The 7896-nt window shown below is 42.3% G+C and overlaps 1 long non-coding RNA gene across 1 annotated transcript; it reads right to left on the bottom strand.

Moving 5' to 3' along the window:
* Window positions 1–4444: 4444 nt before the first annotated feature.
* Window positions 4445–7553, bottom strand: LOC141172691 (uncharacterized). Its single transcript, XR_012252515.1, has 4 exons — window positions 7400–7553; window positions 7096–7162; window positions 5390–5513; window positions 4445–5076 (listed from the first exon to the last, which is right to left on the bottom strand). It is a non-coding gene; the product is annotated as an uncharacterized lncRNA (long non-coding RNA).
* Between the last annotated feature and the right edge of the window lie 343 nt (window positions 7554–7896).

Here is a 7896-nt window from a genome sequence, read left to right as displayed (position 1 = left end):
GCTAACACATTCTGCAATAGGCCAAAAAGGATTTGCTTTGCTAGATTTAGCCAAATGCTGTGAAAAAAAACTTGCACAGCACTGGCACAGACCTGCCTGGCAAAAACTGATAGGAACTGATGTAACTTAGTCCTGAAAAGGACTGCCATTACAATTAGTCTTTACTCCCAACCTATCTATTTAAGAGCACAGACCTGCCTGATAAAAGTCGTAGGAAATGATGTAACCTAGTCCTTAAAAGGACTGCAATCACAACTCTTCCCTACTCCCAAGCTATCTGTAGATTTGTGCGAAAATTGGCTTAAAATTAACAAGGTATAGCGCACACAGCAACAGCGGTGCCGTCTAACACGCAGCTGCAGCAGTGAGAAAATGGTGGCGACGGGGAAAATGGCTGGGTCTTATAGGGCAAGAACATGTGACATACACTGCCAATCACACATGCCCTTGCTTGTGTGAAAAAAAGCACTTCGCTCCGTGTGTGCGCTGCTGATAGGCTGACAAATTGTACCTCCCCACTGTAAATGCGAGAAAGAGAAAAAAAATGGAGATCTTCATTATTCCTGCAGAGATCCATCCCATGCCCCTCCCCCCGCCCTGCTGTACACTCAAACTGCGTATTAACATTAATTTTCAGCATTACTGAGAAAAAATCCAGTTATGATTTTGGTGCATGAACAGTTATCGAACATAACCTCGAACAGCCGAATTTTTTTCAAATCGTTCGTGTTCGCCGAACGGCTCGAACACCGCCGAAAACAGCTCGAATTTGAGATTGGCGAACAGTTCGAGTCGAACACCGCTCATCTCTAATAATAATAGTATTGTGTTCTTTTTTGATTGTTCTGCATAGTTGATTCTTCTTCCAGTAGCTGGTACCAGACATTTTATTTTATGAAGATGTCAGCTACCATTACACATGTGCCTACCAGGAGAACTACAGCCAACAAGTCAAAAATCTACAAATGTAGAAAAAGTGAGAACATTAGAGGCTGTATAAATTCAGGTAAGCCATTGAAGAAGTGTAGGTGTCCCAAAAAGGCACTGTAGAAATAGGAAAAACCAGGGAATTTACATTTAATCTTTATTAAGTAAAATAGTACAGATAAATCCGTCAGTACAGACAAGGATTAAAAGTAGAGGGTGAACACCTGTGGGTACCCCAAGATATAATGTATAAATTACAGATAAATATGGAGTAAACGTAAGTATGAATAAATATTAAAAAAAAATAAACATATGCCTATGTGAAGGTTTCAATACCAAGAAAAGCAAGTGTAGCCCACGGAGAGGTAAAGGGAAACAAATGTAGATCGTCAGTTGTGCTAAGCTCACCCACCAAACCCCCAACGCGCATTTCACAAGTGCTTGTGACCCCTGACGAAGCATTTGTGAAACACATTTCTTGATATTGAAATCAGATAAATATGGAGTAAAAATAGGTATGAATCAATGTTCAAAAATATGCACTGCTCAAAAAAATAAAGGGAACACTTAAACAACAGAATATAACTCCAAGTAAATCAAACTTCTGTGAAATCAAACTGTCCACTTAGGAAGCAACACTGATTGACAATAAATGTCATATGCTGTTGTGCAAATGAAATAGACAATAGATGGAAATTATTGGCAATTATCAAGACACCCTCAATAAAGGAGTGGTTCTGCAGGTGGGGACCACAGACCACATCTCAGTACCAATGCTTTCTGGCTGATGTTTTGGTCACTTTTGAATGTTGGTTGTGCTTTCACACTCGTGGTAGCATGAGACGGACTCTACAACCCACAGAAGTTGCTCAGGTAGTGCAGCTCATCCAGGATGGCACATCAATGCGAGTTGTGGCAAGAAGGTTTGCTGTGTCTGTTAGAGTAGTGTCCAGAGGCTGGAGGCGCTACCAGGAGACAGGCAAATACACCAAGAGACGTGGAGGGGGCCATAGGAGGGCAACAACCCAGCAGCAGGACCGCTACCTCCGCCTTTGTGCAAGGAGGAACAGGAAGAGCACTGCCAGAGCCCTGCAAAATTACCTCCAGCAGGCCACAAATGTGCATGTGTCTGCACAAATGGTTAGAAACCGACTCCATGAGGGTGGTATGAGGGCCCGACATCCACAGATGGGGGTTGTGCTCACAGCCCAACACCGTGCAGGACGCTTGGCATTTGCCACAGAACACTAGGATTGGCAAAGTCGCCACTGGCGCCCTGTGCTCTTCACAGATGAAAGCAGGTTCACACTGAGCACATGTGCCAGACGTAACAGGGTCTGGAGACGCCGTGGAGAGCGATCTGCTGCCTGCAACATCCTTCAGCATGACCGGTTTGGCAGTGGGTCAGTAATGGTGTGGGGTGGCATTTCTTTGGAGGGCCGCACTGCCCTCCATGTGCTTGCCAAAGGTTGCCTGACTGCCATTATGTACCGAGATGAGATCCTCAGACCCATTGTGAGACCATATGCTGGTGCGGTTGGCCCTGGGTTCCTCCTAATGCAGGACAATGCCAGACCTCATGTGGCTGGAGTGTGTCAGCAGTTCCTGCAAGATGAAGGCATTGAAGCTATGGACTGGCCCGCCCGTTCCCCAGACCTGAATCTGATTGAGCACATCCAGGACATCATGTCTCGCTCCATCCACCAACGTCACATTGCACCACAGACTGGCCAGGAGTTGGCGGATGCTTTAGTCCAGGTCTGGGAGGAGATCCCACAGGAGACCATCTGCAACCTCATCAGGAGCATGCCCAGGCGTTGTAGGGAGGTCATACAGGCACACGGAGGCCACACACAATACTGAGCCTCATTTTGACTTGTTTTAGGGACATTATATCAAAGTTGGATCAGCCTGTAGTGTGTTTTTCCACTTTAATTTTGGGGGTGACTCCAAATCCAGGCCTCCATTGGTTAATAAATTTGATTTCCATTGATGATTTTTGTGTAATTTTGTTGTCAGCACATTCAACTTTGCACAGAACAAAGTATTCAATGAGATTCATTCAGATCTAGGATGTGTTATTTCAGTGTTCCCTTTATTTTTTTGATCAGTGTAGTAACATATACACATGTGAAGGTTTCTATACCCAGAAAAGCATGTATATTTATTTGTGATTTATACATTGTACCTTGTATTAATGGGCTACCCACAGGTGCTCATCCACTAATTTTAATCCTTGTCTGTACTGCTGAATTTATCTCTACACTTTTGTTGTTTTTATCAATCGTACTTAATAAAGTTTATTATATTTTAATTATTAGTATGACTAATTTTACCCTGGCAAACATTTTTTTGCTGTATATATTCAGCAGAAAACATATTACTATATTCTTTCTCTTTTAAATAAAGAATGATGAAACATAATAAAATATAAAAAACTGAAGCTGGACTAATGGGAGACATTTATAACTAAAATGTTATCCTTAAGGGGGTCGACAAGTAAAAAAATTAAAATTGTTGCTGATAGAGGAGCATGTGACAAGACCAGTCCATTAGCCTTCAATAGAAAAGCAGCTTTCCCATGTGAGAGGAGTTTTATAATTGGAGGAGGCTGATTGACTGGTTTGGTCATATTCCCGTCCATCTGCAGCAATTTTACAGACAGAAGTGCTAGTCAATTTGTGCAGAAAGCTGCACTAATAAGAGAAAGTGGCCAAAGCCTTCAACTAGAGGAGGGTATAGCTGCTTCTAAATGGTTTATTAACTTGAGGATATAGCTGCTTGTAAGTAAAGGGTTAATTAACCAGCGGAGAGCATAGCTGTAAAGGGATAATATCAATCTCTCGCTACATACAAACATAGCTCTCTGCATCTGCAATGAAGACATAACTCACCTCTAGGAGTGCTTTCTCTAGCTTTCACCTCTTCTTAAAGCTTCATAATATAATGGACTCCTTGATACATTACAAGATAAAAACCCATCCAGAATGAAGTTACTGAAGTAAAACTGCAGCACAGATTTTTACCCACGTGTTTACTAGCTGCCCACAATCTCCACCGACAGAAGCAGCTCAGATGCAGGAAGTCTTACAAAGCTGTCAAAATAGTGAAACAGCAGAGAGCCCAACTTCAGAAGATATGGTGCAGCAACTAGCAGTACCCACTAAACACTGTATGGGGCTGCTGTGGTCCATGCCATACATTGCTTATATCATTTAATTGCTGGAGCAGATGTCATCTGATTGGCAGTGGTGCTGGTTGTCGGAACTCCACCAATCTTATATTGATGACCCATTCCAAAGGTAGGTTATCAATTGTTTAGTCTTGGACAGCCCCTTTACTTACCAAATTAGAGAGGAAGTATTTTACTTTTCCAAATCAAGTATATTTGAGAAAAATTTTATATTTTGATCTTTGAGTTTTTAAAGTTTCCCAGGAAGTGATAGGCCCTCTGTAAGGGTAACAATACCATTTATGATGATGACGATGATGCAGCCATGATTTATGAAGACACAAAGATTACTAATGAGTTTTATTGAAATTTTTGATGAGTGTAATTGGGTATTATATGCATAGTGACTGGCAGACATAGAAGATAAGTGAATATTTGAGCACTGAGGGTTTACTCATCATCATCTGTATACATTGAAAGAAACCTCTGCAGAAATTTGTGTACAGAAAATGGTGGGGATCTAGCAATTCCTACAACTTTGATCCTTCTTGGGTTCCAAATACAATCTTCTTCTAATCCGCTGCTAACCATGCCACAGTACTCAGGCACCCAGGCGGTATCATACCCTTTCTCATGCCAACGTTTCTGCAGTGCATGGCCTTGGTACTCTATCATCTTTACTCTACCCACATTCACCCTCAGCCTCAAGATAACTTGATTCCATCGATCTTCCAAAGGATACCATGCAGCTTTCTCTATATCTCTGCTGACATAGACTCCTGGCCCTAACATGCCATTACGTGACCTCTTAAAACCATTCTGAATAATCTGCAAGGCTGCCTCCAATGTGGTGCCGTGGTACATCTTATAAATCATTCCGTTTCTTGGGATGTCATTGCTGTTAAGTCTAAATTCACGAAAGTTAGGTAGGGTCTCGGCTTCCCAAAAATCTTCTTCATATGCATAAGCCATATTTCCTTAAAAAATAAACAGATCTTTATTAGGCTCATATTTGAAAGCTACTATATTTACCTAAAACTACACATTTGAAGGCATTGGCAGACCCATTTGTAGAAGGTCATCAAGTGATCAAGTGCAACCTTTTTCCGGTGCTAGACTACCAGGAATAATACTTGTTTAAACACTTAGTAGCATCAGGAGTGAAACAAGGAAAGATATTTGAGCAAATTTCCAATGGCACAATGAGGTATAGACCAGTAGACTACATAGGATGTGGGTCTCTGTGTGTGAAGAGTATGTGTGTAACTATATGTGTCTGTTATGTCTCACCTGGGAAGTAGATTCGCAAAGCCCTCGGTCAAGAAGAACGGGTGGTATGCAGCAGGGACTGAAGATGTGGGTGCAACAAGATGGTCTGGTTGGAAATTCGGAGGCTGTAAAGACGGGATGACCACTGGTAGAGCAGAAGTAGCAGAGCAAAATAGAACAGGTGAATCAATTAAGTGAAGAAGCAGAGTCCTCTGTAATAGAATTGAGTAGGTCAGTTGAGTAGTTCAAATGACTTTCAGTAGCGAAATAGAAAAATCCAGAGAATTCTTTCAGTTGAGAATGTCAGGAGGTATGCTGTTGGAATGTAGCACAGCTGAGTATGTCAGTATGTCCGAAGACACAAAGTAGCAGAGCCCAGCAACGAAGCAGAGCTGTATAGGTCAGGTGTCACACCGAGGCTGTTTGGAAGACCTGAGTATGACAGGAGGTAAATTGTGGCAGTGTAGCAGAGCTGGATATGTCTGAATGCACCCTGAAGCAGTGTTGGGTATGCCTGTAGGTACACTGTGGCAGATTAGTAGAGCTGCATATGCCTTGGGGGATTACTGTGGCTGCAAAAAGAGAACTGGTGACTCACTGGGGTAAGAAGTCTGGAAGCTCAGAATGGTTGGTGAACAGTAGCAGCAGTTATAGATAGCACCTACCTGAATTCTCAGGTTGTGTCTTGTCACCTGAGCTGGGCTAAGTGGCCCTGGACAGTGAAATCACAGAAGCATTTCGGGTGGCCAAGGCAGAGCATGAAAGAAAGCCTTCAGCTGCAAAGAGGGTATTTGTTGGGCCTTTGCCCAAGTAGTCTGCACTTGTGCCCAGAAAGAAGCCCCGAGGTGACAAGGTATCAAGAGACAGTCTGATAGTGTGCAATTGCCATGCAAGACCAGGAACTGTTGATAAGTGGCCTGATAGATGGATGGAGACACTTGTAGTGACTGACAAATCACTGAGAGCCTTGCTGTAGGCAGAGGAACACGGGATCTATACCAGGCCGGCAAGGGTGTGAAAAGAAGGCAGCAATTATGTTGGATAGCAAAGTGTTACTGTAAGGTGAGCTGTAAAGATGTAGGTGGTACAACCATCCCCTCCAAAAATTGCCCCAGGCCTTAAGCCAACCATACATCTTAGATGGCTTGTTTGGCTGGCAACCACCTCCACCGTCTCTTCCATACACAGCAGTACTCACTTAGCCAAGCACTTGTAGATTCTCTATGAGAGAGCCGTCACCAGATTTGTCTGGTGGCGGCTTATCTCCAAGAGAAAAGAATGGCAGTCCAAAATCAAACATGCCGGATACTTGGACCCCCAACAATCAATTGTCCAGGGATCACCTTAGACATTAAACTCTAGGCTGAACCTGTTGATATAGGCTGGTTCCTCCGACTTTAGTGTATTGTGTATGGGACTGCTTAAGACTAATGCCACTACTGGGACATAAAGAAAGATAAACTTGGTTCTTCCTGCCTGGCTAAGTGCTGCCAAGTGACAAAGATTTTTTGTGTTTGTTTGCCAAGAGAGTGAGCCTAGTAACTACTCCTGATCAACTAGAGAAAAAATGTGTGTTTTGTATAAGATTTCTTCACTTCATGCGTCTGATCCCAACTACTGGAATAACAGCGATCTGCAATAACTTCCTAAAGTGGAAAAACAGTTTATGTTTTACATTTCTTGAGACATGTCGTAAAACTAAGAACATTATACTACAAGGACTCTACCTAGTGTCTCCAGTAGAATGACAGTTTCCAAGTCTTGTTCACGTCTTTGTTTTTCTTCAACAGCAACCTGAAATATGTTATTAGGAAGACAGTGATAGCTAAAAACTTCAAGCAATTATTATACATACACATAATAACTGGTAATTTACCTCTCTGCACAGGGACAGGGGGGCAATAAAAAATATATATATCGTAGATTGCAGAACCGCTGATAAACAAGGAATTCAGATACTTCCTATTGTCTTCTTCATGACGTCAAATAACCAGAACAGAGGAAATGCCCTGTGGACTTTCATATACTTACACGAGATCTTCTGCTGTCGGAGAGGAAGAGGTGGAAAACAGAGAACTAAACTACTAAACCTCATGAAGATTTTCTTACTTTCGTTTCTGAAAGATTAACTCCTGGAGGCGTAACCAGAATGAGGATTTCCTATTGTGTACATAGTGTGTCGATAAGAGTTCATCGACTCAGTCTATCTCACTGCTGACAAATATTCAATGGGCGGCCAGTCCTAACAATAATTCACAAGAGTAAACTGGCCGGTAAGGTATTTTAATATTTATTAAAAATATTTTTACATTGTCTTTTACTTTTTCCCAACTCCGGTCGGATTTGAACTGGTAATGTTCTGTATACTCCAATGCTCCAAGTTTATTCTCCAGTATTGCAAGCATATAGGACTAATTAAGGTCTTCATACCAAAATGGTAGTGATCCTCAGATTCCATGGCAAACCATTGGCACCTTGTGGTCACATTGCGGAAGGGACGATGTGGGACAAACGGTTGGACCACCGGG

The sequence above is a fragment of the Phyllobates terribilis genome, unplaced genomic scaffold (assembly GCF_046119375.1).
Source record: "Phyllobates terribilis strain yellow unplaced genomic scaffold, ASM4611937v1 Scaffold_12__6_contigs__length_324123572, whole genome shotgun sequence".
NCBI lineage: Eukaryota > Metazoa > Chordata > Amphibia > Anura > Dendrobatidae > Phyllobates > Phyllobates terribilis.
Note: the sequence above shows the minus strand (reverse complement) of the source record. Positions and strands in the feature narration are given on the sequence as shown.